Source organism: Camelina sativa, unplaced genomic scaffold (assembly GCF_000633955.1).
Source record: "Camelina sativa cultivar DH55 unplaced genomic scaffold, Cs unpScaffold12869, whole genome shotgun sequence".
Taxonomy (NCBI): Eukaryota; Viridiplantae; Streptophyta; class Magnoliopsida; order Brassicales; family Brassicaceae; genus Camelina; species Camelina sativa.
The window spans coordinates 1-348 of record NW_010933908.1 but is presented as its reverse complement, the minus strand read 5'-3'; the positions used below and the strand labels follow the sequence as shown (position 1 = coordinate 348).

At 41.1% G+C, this 348-nt stretch overlaps 1 long non-coding RNA gene across 1 annotated transcript; it reads right to left on the bottom strand.

The window, feature by feature from the left end:
- Positions 1–91: 91 nt before the first annotated feature.
- Positions 92–346, bottom strand: LOC109132018. Its single transcript, XR_002037320.1, has 2 exons — positions 259–346; positions 92–148 (listed from the first exon to the last, which is right to left on the bottom strand). It is a non-coding gene; the product is annotated as an uncharacterized LOC109132018 (long non-coding RNA).
- Positions 347–348: the final 2 nt, after the last annotated feature.

The following is a 348-nucleotide window of genomic DNA, read 5'->3' as shown; positions in this document are numbered from 1 at the left end:
CCCCATACTAGGCTAACAGTTTTAGTTAAACAGAGACACTTACATGGAACGGACAGTTGACACATCCACAGGCGGACCTCCTTCTATTGTATTTATTATCTCCTGAATAACATCAGGAATGTCTTCCCCCTTCAATTGAAAGGCTTGCCTATAGAGCACAAAACAAAAACTATATAACAGCACGCAACCTGAGGATGAAATATGCAAAAAGAAGGTTACAGTTCATGTGTTTGCTGCAGCTTTTAAACTATAGCGTACTTGAATTTAACTCGAGCTTGAGCATAGCGCTCCATCCGTAACAGAGCAAGACCCCATGCTTTCCACACAGGGAAAACATCAATCTGAAAT